This window comes from Micromesistius poutassou (assembly GCF_964030765.1).
Source record: "Micromesistius poutassou genome assembly, chromosome: 18".
Lineage (NCBI taxonomy): Eukaryota > Metazoa > Chordata > Actinopteri > Gadiformes > Gadidae > Micromesistius > Micromesistius poutassou.
Genome location: NC_140288.1, coordinates 6,547,576 through 6,561,732, shown reverse-complemented (window position 1 = coordinate 6,561,732; position 14,157 = coordinate 6,547,576). Strand labels below are relative to the sequence as shown.

General features: G+C 45.1%; 1 protein-coding gene across 1 annotated transcript in view; it reads left to right on the top strand.

Annotated features, from left to right (window-relative positions):
• The first annotated feature begins 6,128 nt into the window (after positions 1 to 6,128).
• The window catches only part of tmem168a (transmembrane protein 168a), a 37,900-nt gene continuing 29,871 nt past the window's right edge, over positions 6,129 to 14,157 (top strand). The window contains exon 1 of the mRNA XM_084483145.1: positions 6,129 to 6,146. The gene's annotated coding sequence lies outside the window, so the exon portion shown is untranslated. The remainder of the gene's footprint in view (positions 6,147 to 14,157) is intronic.

Here is a 14,157-nt window from a genome sequence, read left to right as displayed (position 1 = left end):
AAGAGATTTAAAAGAGGATACTGAGTTTGCCTGCCTGAGATCTCCAGGCAGGGAGTTCCACAGCTTAGGGCCCGAACAAAGGCCCGGTCACCTTTTTTTATAAGACGAGACTTTGGAACCGTTAGTAGGGCCCTGCTGGAGGGTCTCAAGCAGCGATCAGGCTGATAGGGAGTTAGCAGATCGCAGATATAGGCAGGAGCCTGACCATTCAAGGCTATAAACACAAGCAATAAAATCTTAAAATCTATTCTAAAACTCACAGGTAATTACAGGTTACTACAGATTATCCAATCCTCACAGGTAAGGATTGGTTTAATGTGGTCGCTTCTCTTAGTACGTGTTAAAAGCCTGGCAGCAGCGTTTTGAATCAGCTGCAGTCTTTGGATGTTTCGCTTGCTGATACCAGAATAAAGTGCATTACAATAGTCAAGTCTGGAAGAGATAAAAGCATGGATGACCTTTTCTAATTTTGCCAAGGAAAGGAAAGAAGGACCTGATCTTGGTTAGCTGTCTCAGTTGGGCAAAGTCCAAGACCGCAACACTTTGGTCACCTGAGCATCAAAGGACAACTCAGAGTGAAAAATAACTCCTAGGTTGCAGGCCTCTATACGAACATTCTTAGATAGGGCACCTAGACCAGAGGAAAGATAGTTAACGCTGCTAGTGCTATGGCCAGGGGGGGTGATTATAATCACTTCAGATTTGTAGTCATTTGGCTGCAGGAAATTTTTGGACATCCAATTTTTATTTCAGCAAGGCAGGACAAAATACATCGGAAACATCGGCAGCACCAGACTTTAACTGTTACCAGGCTCTTTAACTCGGTGTCATCCGCATAGCAATGGAAATCAATGTCATGTCTACTCATGATCTGATGGTCTGGTACGTAGATGGTCCGTGGTTGTAGGTTTTGACGTAGATGGTCCGTGGTTGCAGGTTTACATGTAGATGTAAACCTATGTAAACCTCCCCCACTCCCCCACACACACACAGACTCAGGAAAGGGTAATTAGTCCTTGCCAGATGAAGACCCCAGTGGTATGAGAGATAGCTGCTAGCACGCTCGGCTAACTCTGCTTTTCTGTCACACAAGACCCAGGGATCGACCTCTCTCTCTCTCTCTCTCTCTCTCTCTCTCTCTCTCTCTCTCTCTCTCTCTCTCTCTCTCTCTCTCTCTCTCTCTCTCTCTCTCTCTCTCTCTCTCTCTCTCTCAATGCTCGCTTGCTCTCTCTCTCTCTCTCTCTCTCTCTCTCTTGCTCTCTCTAGCCACTCACTCTCGGTTTCCTCTCTCTCTAACCCTCTCTCACTCCATCTTCTTCTTCTTTCCCTAATTTATTTTCTCTTTTTATCTCCCTCTCTCTTCCTTGCCCACTATTTGTCTGTTGTCTCTCACATTTCTTTATTGCCTTTTTTTATTGTTATTGTTTATTTTTTTATTTTACAACCACTAGGAAAAAGTTGGAATGGAAACAGATACAAGATATAACCAGAGAGGAGGATGCAACTACATACACACACATAGGAGTATATCACTGTGTGTGTGTGTGTGTGTGTGTGTCTGTGTGTGTGTGGGCATTATACAAGAGCACTCACACATATCCACATACTCAAACACAAACATAGATGCCAACACACATTCATGCACACAGGTGCACATACACACATACACACACACACACACACACACACACAGAATGGTTAACGGTAATTGCTGCGCAGGCAAAGTTGGGTGGAAACGTGAACACATTCTCTCCCACCACGTTAGGCGTCAGTGATGATAATTGCACATTTTTGAAGGCTGCGCGCTGAGGATCACTTCCCCCTCCTGGTCTCAGCCCTCGTATAAATATCTACCTTGATTCAATATCCCTTCTTTTCCATGTCATGCTAAAACATGAAACCCCTCCAGACAGGCCTCTTATGAACAGGGCCTCAAAACACCATGTTTGATTTCTCCTCTGTTGTGGTGGGGCGGCTGCGCTGTAAATGATTAATGTCACTCTCTGCCGTCGCGTTTGTTCATTTAACAAAAAACGCTCTCTATCGGAAAAGGTGGAGTGTCTGGGTGTGTGTCTGCGTGGGGGAGGGGGTTTGTTGACTCTCCCGAGCCGAAAGGTACCCGTCTCCATCCGACAATGTCTACATCCTTGAGCAGGATTTAACAACGTATCTGAATTCCCTGTTCTGTACGTTGCGGCAGATAAAATGTGTCTGCTACATAATGCAATTGCAAATAGTTAGAAGGTATTGGAGCCTGGTTGTCGGGGACAACCCAAGTTTAGCAATTAAAAGCAAACACCACCTCAAGCATTGATTATCTGCCATCACTTCAGCAAGCCAGGTGGAGTTATAATCCTTGTTTGGCTAATACACCATGCAAACACTCTCCCAATAGCGTGATTTGATTGTTTTTTAGAGTTTATGACAAGAACAGAACCTGGTACACACCTCACCTGCTCTGTTCTCTACTATGCCATTTCTCAGCAAAAAAAATAGAGAAGGGAGAGAGAGAGTGTGAAAGAGAGAGAGAGTGTGAGCGAGAGACCAAGAGAGAGAGAAGCAGTGAGAGGTGGTTCAGTTCTGCTGCTGTTTTCTGGGAATGAGCAGAGAGAACAGAATGTGTTGGAGGGGTGAAGGAGGGAGAGAAGGAGGAAGAGAAGAGCGAGTGCTAGAGAGAGAGGACGGGTCAGATGAAGAAGAGGAGGGTAATCAAAGGAAAAGACGCTCGCTGAGCTCAGGGAAGTCAGCAGTATATGCTTTGTTTGAGTCCATCTCCTGGTGAGGCTAGGGTCACGGGTTACTCCTACACACACACACATGAAAGGAGACTCATGACAAACACACACACAGAATCACACACACAGAATCACACACACACACACACACACACACACACACTCATTCATTCCCTCTCAAATTTGATTAAAATACTTACTTTTCTTTTTTGGTTAATATTTGGTAACTATTTGGATTGCTTGAATAATCATCAACCTTCCTTTGAATACAATTGCACACAAATGAACCTGGTCACCCCCTCCTCTTTGCCACTCTGAAGGTTGGTGTCCACAGAACGGAGACGGTACATTGAGCAGAAACCAGCGTTTTGTTCAGTCACTCGAAGTAACAGTGCCCTTGGAAGGACACTGCTGCACACACACACCCCTGACCCAGCCCTCCATCTCTCCATCACCCTCTCTCTCCATCTCTCTGCCTCTCTTTCCTCTCTCTACCACTCACTCCATCCCTCTTGAGTCTCTCTTTACCCCTCTCCCTCCATCTCTCTCTACTCCTCTCCCTCCATCTCTCTCTACTCCTCTCTCCATCTCTCTCTACCCCTCTCTCTTCATCTCTCTCCATCTCTCTTTCGTCTCTCCCAAACTCTTTTTTCTTCTCTCTCTCTTGGTCTCTGCCTACGTCACTCTCTCCATCTCTCTCGGCCTCTCTTGACCGCTCTCTCTCCAACTCTCTTAACCTCTCCTTCTCCGTCTCTCTACAACTCTATCCATCTCTCTCCCCCTGGCTCCGTCTCCATCCCCTGCCTCTATCTCTCCATATCGCCCCCTCTCGCCAACACTCTCTCTCTATCTATTTCTCCCCCTCTCTCCCCTCTCTCTCTGCCTCTATCCATATCGCCCACTCTCTCTCCACTTCGCCCGACCACCCACTCTCACATTATCTCTACCCCTCTCTCTCCACCTTTCTCTACCCCCAATCTATCATCTCCTCTCTCCCCCCTTTTCTCTCTCTATTGCCTGTCTCTCTGACTATTACCATGTTTTCTGTTTTGTATCTCCCTTTAATTCCACTCTATTTACCCATATATTTCTATTCCGGCGAGAGAGATAAACGATCGATTACCAGGAAATGGGAAAGAACATATTTCCCGAACAACAACAACTCAAGGGCTGCAGATTTTTATAATTAAATGTAGCATTTGAAGATGATTACGATGTCCTTGATAGGAAATATCAGGGTTGAACATTTCATTGTGGGGATGATGTCCCCTTTTCTGTCCTCAATGTTTCCTTGATTCACATAAATATCAAAATGTTTTCTCCAAACTAAACTGGTTGCCCTCCTTACCAACCACACCATCCACTCTCCACTTACTAAAACTCTCTCTCTCATCTCTCTCTCTTTGTCGCCGTGGAAACCAAGTGCTCCTGATGAGTGTTCCATTCAGAATCTGTTAGCCATCAACCGAACGAGTGTACATGTGTGACTGACCTATATTCCTCCACCTCCGTGCCTCCCTTAACCCCTACCCCTCCACCCACTCCACTACCCATGAAAACATTAAACTGGATCCCTGACCTCCAACATCCATCCATCTGCTTTCCCCCCCGACTCCAAAGAGCTTGGCAGGAGGCAACACTGCGCCGGGTCGACACAGCGACATGTGCCATAAATGCTGTGATTCATGGGTAAATCGTCACACAAAGTGATTATTTGTGGTTCACTCCCACATCGCTCACGTTGTCCTGTCAGACATATGTGTGCGAGTGTGTGTGTATGTGTGTGCATGTGTGGTTTTTGTGTGTGTGTGTATGTGTCTAACTTTCCATCCATGTGCGTGGAGGCGTTTGTCAAAGAAAGTAGTTATGGTTTGGAGTGCCAATCTCTGTTGCTCTATCCACATTGGTGCACCATCACATCATGGTAAGTAATATGCATTTAAATGGGAAAACTAATGGAACATGAGAACAGAAACATTGCAAACTTTTTAACAGAAGGGCCGTCATTACAGCCGGCCTGTAGGTCAAATGTGTTATCTACAAGCCTTCTGTAACGACACCCTGACTGGTTAACATTTGAATCGATTCCATTATACTGCAGTGTATTTTATAAAGAGGAAAGTGACAGTGTGACATAACTACATAACATAAGTCTGAGAATACAATTTATCTATGACCCGTTTGCTTTCATGTGTTACATAAATCATTCTCTGAAGATGTTCTGCCTCATTGCAACAATCTACACCTCATCCCAGGAGACGACTGCGGAGTGTGTGTGGTTGAATCCTGGTTCCAGCAGCCTCACCTGGTCTGACTGATTGTGACTCCAGGGGCTGGTTGAGGCTGCACACCAGTGGTGCATTTGGCAATCAATGCAGCACAGGTTCAACAAGCCATCCGCACGCATGCTCAAGGAGATCTCCAACATGGCAGCATGGAGCTCCTGCGCTGCATGTAACGCATTTGAAATCTACAATAAACCGTTTCTTCAACACCATCGACATCCTGTGTGCTGGGGTCGGAGGAGCCCAGTCAAGTGTGTGTGTGTGTGTGTGTGTGTGTGTGTGTGTGTGTGTGTGTGTGTGTGTGTGTGTGTGTGTGTGTGTGTGTGTGTGTGTGTGTGTGATTTAAGTTGTCTCTCACTCTCTCTCTCTCTCAAATTCATATTCAAATTAGTCTTAATTCTAATTCTACGGTGACAGTACTATAGTATGCATGTACCGAATAAACACAAGGCTAAGTTTACGATTGGCAGGGTCTCGTATTCAATTAAATTTCTGAAACGGTTTCCTCTTCTGCACGGCAATGGAAACGATAAAGTGACAGGATCCCCCCCAAGGAGGTTATTTTTCTTTGTTACTATCAATATTACAATGCAGGTGGATGAAACCACAGCCGGTAATTGAGTTTTATTTAACCTACGGCCTTCGACGTGCTTTGAAAAGTCCCCATCCAAAGTCATTTCTCTAGATGCATTGAGAAATTAACCATCTGTGAACTCTTTTACTGGCGAGCTCAAAGCATTTTGCCTCTCTCTATCTCTCTCTCTCACCCTGTGTCACTCTCTTGATTTCCCTCATCTGTTTTGTAACATCGTTTTGACCATGACCCTCACCAATGCAGAACATTTCACAGCATACAGCAAATGCTCTCTATTTGTTACTCTATTTCCTGGCTCCCTCCACACCGCAAAAGCGATTGGTTCGTTAGCACCAAGGCTACATGTACTAGCCTGACGTCGCTTCACCGCTACCTAGCATGCTACGCTATACTCTCCATTTGACCCACATGCTGCCACCTAATCCCCCCCCTGCCGACAACATCAGTGTCTCTGTTATATAACGCAGAGAACAGAGTCCGACAGTGTCGTCAGCTGCTCCTGTTCAGTCCTCGGTGAGCAATCAGAGGACGGTGAGCAATGTGATTTTGTTATGTTTACTGTGTCTTATTAAATGTCTTGTCTGTCATGTGTGGAGAAAGCCAGCTCACTAACTTTACACCAAATCTACCTCGTTACCTAGTTTTCTAATCAAATCTATTGCAAGGCAAGGTACGGGCGATGATGTCCTCCCTCAAAAACGAGACTGACGCTGTGGGCCAGAGCGCTGGATTTTTTTTTGCCCTTCCACACTGGGAACACTGGTTTCTAGTTTGTTTTCTGGGCAGCCGACTGGTTCGGTTCTCCCCATGACTCCTGTCTCCACCACCTACGAGACCGCCTCGCTCTGGCTCTGGCAAAATTAGGCCGTGTCGACGGCGTGCTTGAAAACGCACCGTTTGGTTCACCACGTTTTTCTGGGCTTTTTCCGTCTTGCAGCAAAGACAGGCCTGAGTGGACGAGTGCAGAGAGAAACAGCCAGCAGTGGCAGTTGGAAACGCTGAGGTATGATTGTGATGTCATCCAGAAATCGACGGCCTGGTTAAAGTGGTCTGGGCAGTAAAGGAGGTGCGAAGCGAACGGGGGGGAAAAACCCAGTCTCAGTGTTGAGCTTTGAAAAGAGAAGCATTTTGAAGAGCAGATACTTGTGTGCTCTTACTGTGTTTTTGGGGCAGCACAAGCTGATGTGTGTGAGGCCTTCGACCGGTTTTCCCCTTGCTTATCTCTTTGCTTATCGCCTGTAAACAGACAGAAAGGACTAGGGACTCTATATCACTCTCTCTCTCTCACACTTGCTCTCTCTCTCTCCATCCACTACCATTGCCCACACCAACCCATTCCCGTCCCTAAACACACGCCGTCACACAAATAAACACGCATCCGCCAATCCCCTGTTGTTATGCGTTTTCTTTTCTTTCCTGTATTCATGATAAATCTTTGTAAGACACTGTGACAACACATGCTGCTGCAAGAGATGCCCCCCCCCAAACTGGGAAGATCCCCAGCTGTAGAGAGCGTAGACTGGGAAGCCTTCCAACGCAATGTCCACCCCCCCCCCCCAAGGCTAAGCTAAAGCTTTGCGGGCCTTGATTGGGCTTTCAGGCTGTCAGGCTTAAGAGCTCTGGCTTCCACCACGGGCAAGGAGTCATTTGTTAGTTTACGTGCTACAAGTTAAGTCTGGCTGCTGTGTGCCCCCTCGGCCCCCCGACGTAATGCAGTCTGCTTCACTCTGAGATGTCCAGCAGAGCCTTCCTGACCGCTTCCATTCCATCATTTCTGCCTCTCATTTGCATTGCCAAAGCAGGTGAACGATAAAATGAAAAGGGTTAGAAAATAAAAAGGTAAAAAGGTCAGGTATAAGTGTAAAATGTTACATACAAAATATATATACATATCAAATATTATACTAGAAAAGTACTTTAGAAAGTAAAATATGCGATATTATAAAAATTACAAAAATCACAGTACCTCGTATTAACAGATAAATTAAAGATACTCTAGATAAACAGTATTTACAATATGGAGGATGTGTGCAATAGTGTAATTATTGTGTAAAGAGTGAGTCCAGGGGGGTGAGTCTGTTCATGGGGAGTTTGAGGTCCTTCTCTCATCACAACAGGTGACGAATCTTGCTGCTGCGATCGCACACTGTTGTGTTTCTCCCAACAGGTATGGCAGTTTGTGAGCATCTGGAGTGTCTTTAAAGTCCTTGCATTGCCTTTTGGTTTTGTGTGCAGTGGGAGCACAGTCTGTCTTCTCCTGGGAGCCAGGTCTGTCTGTGTGTCCCTTCTCGATGGCTGTGTTCACTGAGTCTGTATCTGATCAAGGATTTCCTCAGGTTTGGGTCGGTCACGGTGGTCAGGTATTCTGCCACGGTGTAGTCTCTGTTGAGGGACAAAGAGCAAGCCAATTTACTCTGGTTTTTGGTGGACTCTTTCCAATGTGCCAAATACTTTCCCTTTTGTTTTCTTATTTTACCCAGCTTGTCCCAGGACAAGCTGGCTAAGGGGACACTTCTCTGGGTGTAACTCTCTGTGGGTAAGAGCCTTGTTGTGGAGTGTGTTGCTGTCGATTTCCTTAAGGTGGTTATAACATTTTAGGGTTCTCTTCTCAATTTTAATAACGATTGGATATCGTCCTAATTCTGCTCTGCATGCGTTTGGTGTCTTTCTTTGGACTTTTAGTATTGATTTCCAGAATTCTGCATAGAGGGTTTCAGTTTGATGTTTGTCCCATTTTATAAGATCTTGGTTAGTGAGTGGGCCCCAGACCTCACAGTCGTAGAGCCCAATGGGCTCTATCACTGCCTCAAAGATTTTTAGCCAGATCTTAATTGGGACGTCTAGTTTGATATTTATTTTCCTTGCCTTGTCTCTCAGGTCATTAACAGCTTTGTTGAAGTCTCCTGTGGCATTCATGTTTATGCCGAGGTAGGTATAGTTTTTTGTTTGTGTCTAGAGTAACAGTGTCTAGGTGGAATGTGTATTTGTTGAGGCTGGGTCTTTTTCAAATATCATTATTTAGGTTTTACTAAGGTTCACTGTCAGGGCCCAGGTTTGAGAGAAGCTGTGCAGAAGATCTTGGTGCTGCTGTAGGCCTTTGGTTGGGGACAGCAGCACCAGGTCATCTGCAAACAGCAGACATTTGATTTTGGTGTCTACTAGTGTTGTGCCGGGGGCTGCAGACTGTTCTAATGTCCTTGCTAGTTGGTTAATGCATATGTTGAACAGGGTCGGACTCAAGCTGCATCCCTGCCTCACACCCCGGCTTTGTGGGAAGAAGTCTGTGTGTGTGTGTCTCTCTCTCTCTCTCTCTCTCTCTCTCGCTCTCTCTCTTGTACTTTCTTTCTTTCTTACTTTCAATTGCTTGATGACACTCTCGCTACTCTTTCTTTTTTTGTCCCTCTCTCTTGCTTGTCTCTCGCTCCGACTCTCTTTTTCTCTCACTCCTACTGTCTCTCTTTCACTCGTTCCAGTCTCCCTCATACTCTCTCCCTCGTCCTTTCACTCTCTGTCCTACCCTCTCTCCCTCGCTCGCTCTCTCTCGCTCTCTTCCTTTCACTCTCTCACTCCTGCTCTCTCTCCCTCGCTCGCTCTGTTTCTTTCACTCACGCGGCTCTTAGAGTAATGAGGACTGCTTAATGTAAATAATTAACAAATGGATCTGAGTAAATCTCAGAAGAGGACGGAAGAAAGGGAATGAAAGAAGATGAAGATGGAAAAAATGTAGAAACAATTATGGAGGGGTGGGATTGTGTATCAGTTTGCATCATTTCATATTTTTGACTTTCGGGCAATCAAAATGGGAATTGTGATCTACTGTAGCACCCGGCAATTTTTACATACGTGAGCTTGACACATGACTCAAGGGTGATATATCACCCCTCTGCTAACAAAGCCTTGATGTGTTCACCAATGACTGGCTTCGCTGAACAGAGATGTTTTATTAAATGCCTCTGGGACCAAAGACCATGCCCTGGGTGTGATAGCCTTCCTCACACACACAGGCAGCCCATGCTTGTTTGTTGTCATGTATGATCATATGTTACAAAGAACCAACCATGTTGTAGTGTTGTTTTACCAAGCCTTGCCAATGGTGTCGGTGAACTTTGACTCTCTTCCTACTCACAATTTATATCTAGTATATATCTGACATCTATTCCATGACAAACATATTTGTTGCTGTATTGCTTAAACCCGACTGCTATTGAGGTAAAGCCATTCATATTATTGGGTTAACACATTACATTGCAATCAAATTAGGGTTAGTTATGTTATCGATTTATCAATCTTTTATTAACTAGGAAAACACAATTTTAATATCAGATAATTAATGTGTTCCCATTCCCGTAAGCATGAAACACTGCACACAGCATTGTGTACAGCATTCCGGTTCAGCATTAGCTGAAGAATTATATATGATGTATCTCTGATACATCTCTGATTAATTATATATGAATTATATCACAGTCTGAACTATGCAGAGTGACTTCGGTATCACTCCATATGTGAGTCAACACGATCACTAGTGACAGATGCCAGATGACCATTAGCAGTTGTCGGTTCCAATAACGACGACATTAGCATCGCGTCGGCTCTGCGCTAGCGACCGCCATTGTCACGGCGCAGGTTCACCTTGTGCCTCCTGGTAGCTCACAAGACGAAGACCAAGACGAAGGAAAGAAAGGGGAGGCATCTACATTTCGTTCCCACACTAACAACCTCAGGGGGCCTGTGTTTTAATAAATGGATGGAGAATCTATCACTGTCTCCTCACTGTCTCCCCCCTGGCTGCCCTTTATCTCCGCGGCGATGGCTGCACTCCCATCAGAGAGAGTGCTATCGCTTCATCTTACTGTGTGTCAGCAGCACCACCTCCGCCTCCCACACCCAAACCCCCCAGCCCTCGCTACCACCATCACCGTACCCAAACACACTTTGTTGTCCCTTTGATAGACTCTCTCTCTCTCCACCCCTCAACCTGTTTTAATAGGGAGACAGTGGGGGTAAGCCATTAGCAGCTTTTGTTGCTAATGTGTGATGTGTAATGAGTGTGTTGCTCCTTGCTAATGCCAATCATCCCAGTGGCCCCTGGAATTAATACATAGATCATTTATCTTGATGAAAGTTAATAACCTGATGTTATTCAATTATTTAAAATATGAATCGATTGGATTAAACAAGTGTGTGTGTGTGTGTGTGTGTGTGTGTGTGTGTCCATATCTGCAAGTTTCTTTGCAATCCATGTGTGTGTGCTCCAATTCATCATTAACAAGGTCCTAAGCTTTAGTTTTGGCAACAATGTTTGCTCTGCTCAAGCAACAAGCTCCACAGCATCTACAAAGTATCACATTTCAAAATCACACGAGAGAGAGAGAGAGAGAGAGAGAGAGAGAGAGAGAGAGAGAGAGAGAGAGAGAGAGAGAGAGAGAGAGAGAGAGAGAGAGAGAGAGAGAGAGAGAGAGAGAGAGAGAGAGAGAGAGAGAGAGAGAGAGAGAGAGCACAGTTTGACACTAGTTTTGGACACTAGTTTTTAAATGTTTTTTTTTTTTATTGGTAACTGGGGCACCGCAAAGGCAGAAAGTGTGCTTGGTGCAGCCATCTGTTGGTGAGTCACAACCAGAGTATATTACAGATTGATATGTCATTATCAAACCCAGGCTTTTAGGAAGCTGGGAGGGGAGAGAGACGGGGGGAGAGAGGGGGAGAGGTGGGGAGAAAGAATTAGAGGGGGAAGAGGGGAGGAGTTGACAGTTGAGGGGAGAAAGAAGAGGAGGGGTAAAAATAAGAGGGGGATGAAGGATGATAAAGAGGGAGGGAAGGTGGGGTGGGCTGTGTGTGTGAAAAAGATGAGAGATGAATACGGGAGTGAGATAAAGTGAGATCCTAGCAGCAGTGGGTTGTGTGCCTCTATTAGTGTGTGTGTGTGTGTGTGTGTGTGTGTGTGTGTGTGTGTGTGTGAAATAAAAACATAAAACAAAACCTCAGCTGACGTTCGTTTTGATACTCTAACCTTGATCGGCAGGCGCCAAACGGAGCTATTGAATTTCTGACAGGCTTATGGTTTGGTGGTTTTGGTTGATACTTGTTGTTGGTGGTTTGAATAAACACTGGCAGGTTTTATGACTCAAACTCTGTAGCTGATGAACTGTGATGGCTGGCTGGAGACGAGTGGGATGAGAGAGAGAGAGAGAGAGAGAGAGAGAGAGAGAGAGAGAGAGAGAGAGAGAGAGAGAGAGAGAGAGAGAGAGAGAGAGAGAGAGAGAGAGAGAGAGAGAGAGAGAGAGAGAGAGAGAATAAGGGAGTGTGTGTGTGCGTCTGTGTACGAATGATTGGACAGAACAGAGAGCATGAATAAAATAGTGTGTGAGTCTGTGTATGTGCGTAGATACATGCGTGCACGTCCATGCGTGTGTCTACGCGTTTGTGAAGGAATGATTGGAGGGAATAAAGAGTGAGTGAATAAAATAGAGTGTGTGGGCCAGCCTGGGTGCACGTGTGTGTGTGTGTGTAAGTGTGAGAGAGTGATTGGGCAGAACAGAGAGAGTAAGTGAGTAATGTAGTGTGTGTGTGTGTGTGTGTGTGTGTGTGTGTGTGTGTGTGTGGGCGTGTGAGAGTGATTGGACAGAACAGGGAGATGGTGTTGAATAATGACACGGGTTGATTTTACAGGCCTGCGCCCTCCGTTTATATTTCCAAAGGCATTTCCGAGCGGTCCGGTAAAGACCTCCGCCCCCCCCCCCCCACCCCCACCCCAGTGTGACTATAATGCAGATCACACACTCAATGTGTACTTTCTTATTTTCTTCCTGAATGCTTTGAGTTAACGAAAGACAATGTAATAAAACACCATCTATGTATCTGTCTTTATATTTATTATTTACCTAGATGGATCGATTTATAGTTGCATATGGGGTAATATTTCAACATTGCCCATTTCTTATTTAAACGCTGTAATAAATCATCACTACGCTCCGAGATGCATCCTCGTCCTTGCTTTTCATTTCTTGCTGCGAGTACAAAACTGAAAATAATAATCTATATATCCTTAGATCTATGTATCTCTATCTATATAGATATAGCTACAGATATATACTAATGTATATAAACGTAGATATAGATATATATGCATAGGATAGGATTTACATTTGTTAAATATATGTACAAATATGTATATATATTTGAAAAATTCTAATCCATTTTGACATAAAAATTCTATCTCTAGAATTGTATATTCTATTCTCCCGTATATATAATACATTATATTCTATTCTCCTGTATATATAATACATTATATTCTATTCTCCCGTATATATAATACATTATATTCTATTCTCCTATATATATATATATAATACATTATATTCTATTCTCTATCCTCCCGCTGGTCAGCGCAGCCTCTCCCGTCCCCCTCCCCTCATCCCGTCGCCGGGCGGAGTTGGTGAGCAGACGTAAACACACACGCTTTATCAGCGGGAGGCTCACGCTCACGCTTTCAGCATCAATCTCACGCTCTCACGCACACGCAACAAATGTCACGCCAAAAAAAAACAAAACGCACACAGCGTATTGTTTTTAATGAAGGGGGAGGAGTTTAAGACATCTCCCTACAACGTTCTCACAGCAGTATTCTCTGATTGGTGATTCCAGTTGATTCGCTGAAACGTTGCTTCCGACAAGCGCTACACAGCGTCACAACCCCCCCCCCCCACCGAACAACTCTGGCCTGTCAGCATTATTAGATTTCACAAGAGTCTCACTCCAGCCAAAAACCCAAAGTTGGCAACCCTGCAAACAGCTGTCGCAGAGGAGAGCGCTGTAAAACCCACCGAGGCGGTTGCCGCGCCGACAGCTCCGGGTCACGACACGATAGCTTTTTTCCCCGCAGGGTGGCGATGGTCGTCGGCCACGTGCTTCTCCCCGAAGCCACGCTCGTGAAGAGAACGACCCCTCCGCTTTGACCCCCTCCGCTAACAAATCTGTGTGTCACTGTAAATCGCTATGACAACCCATCAGAGTCAAGTTAGGACGTGTCTGACACTCGGGCAGGGGTACTAACAACACAAGGAGGTCATGTGAGGGTAGCTCCCGTCCCTCCATGCCTCCCACATCGCCTCCATTTTGGAAGTAGGATCGTAGGAATATTCCCGGTAGCGATGGTGTTTGGGTCATTGTTGAGTAATTAATCTTGTTATTTTCGTCATCATGGGGAGAAATTCTTTTGCCTGAAACTGCCACAGCATTTATCCCGAGAGACTTGGAAAAACAATGTTTTGATTAGCATTGGTTGTACTTAAATTTATATAGGAGTTGACAGTACCACAGTACTAAAGTTCCCATGATGCCTTCTGATGTACAAGCCCTACAGTAACAACTCCATTCTCTCACAGTGATTAGAGAAGAAGCAGGTGGAGTTTACTTAAAGGTGACATGTTATACCACCAAATGTAAATCTGATTACCCATTACAAGCCTCAGAAAAGCCTGCCTTTTATGACATCACAAGTGGGCGTGTCCACCTAGATGTGTGCTGGATAGATCAGTCT